Source organism: Epinephelus moara, chromosome 5, assembly GCF_006386435.1.
Source record: "Epinephelus moara isolate mb chromosome 5, YSFRI_EMoa_1.0, whole genome shotgun sequence".
Taxonomy (NCBI): Eukaryota; Metazoa; Chordata; class Actinopteri; order Perciformes; family Serranidae; genus Epinephelus; species Epinephelus moara.
This window is the reverse complement of record NC_065510.1, coordinates 23,288,027-23,288,970: the sequence shown is the minus strand read 5'-3', so window position 1 is coordinate 23,288,970 and position 944 is coordinate 23,288,027.

The following is a 944-nucleotide window of genomic DNA, read 5'->3' as shown; positions in this document are numbered from 1 at the left end:
TCAACTGTTGTATTGCCTCACATCGCCTGTGTCTCGTCCAAAAAGTTAAGCCTGAACACAACGCAAATGCTATAGCAAACTCCCAACTAGCACATATGCTTCTACCTGTGGTCTGTATTCATCATTCAAACAGAGAAACTGGAACACCAACAGGACAGATTAACGATGCTAGTTAGCCAGTTAACACATAAAAAACACACCCTGGTGTTGAAGAAGAAACAATATTTACCATGCGCTAGTGAACAATGACACAAAATTATTACCAAACGTTTCTGCCAAAGAGCAATGGCTAGAAAAAAATCTTACTTAAAATAACAAGTTTGTTTCGATCTCATGCCCCCTTGACTTTAGCCATTTGCTTACTTTCCTCACTTCCATTTCTCTTCTCATGCAGTGAGCTTAACCCTATGGGCCCGAACGACGATAGTGCGTCCAAATTCACACCTGTTCTTCTCTATTGATTTTCTCTGCGACCGTTCGTCATAGCGAGAAGCCACGTATATCAAGTGAAACAGCGGAACTGTAGCTTTCCGACAAGACCAAGGGCTTGTCGGTAGTCCAATGTTTTCACAGCGAAAAAAATTATAAAGTTACACTAAAATTATGTACAACAGAGCTTTCATACAGCGTTGCACACACATTACTCTTGGATGGCTTACTCGCGAATGCAGGCTCGCACAGAAATGCCACGCATATAGGCCTGTTTCCACCGCAGGAACTTCGGGGTAATTTTTATGGGGCCGGGGCCGTTGGTGCGTATCTCCACCGCAGGAACCACCCCCGAAGGACAGAGTTCCGGAACTTTTACAGGGGCTAAACAAGTCCCTGCCTCGGAGTAGGTACTCAGAACGGCCCCGAGAAACTCCTGGCTGGGGCTTGGGGGTTACTTGGTGCTGACTGGATATACTCAAGGCGGGATGTGACGTTTTGTAAATAACAACATG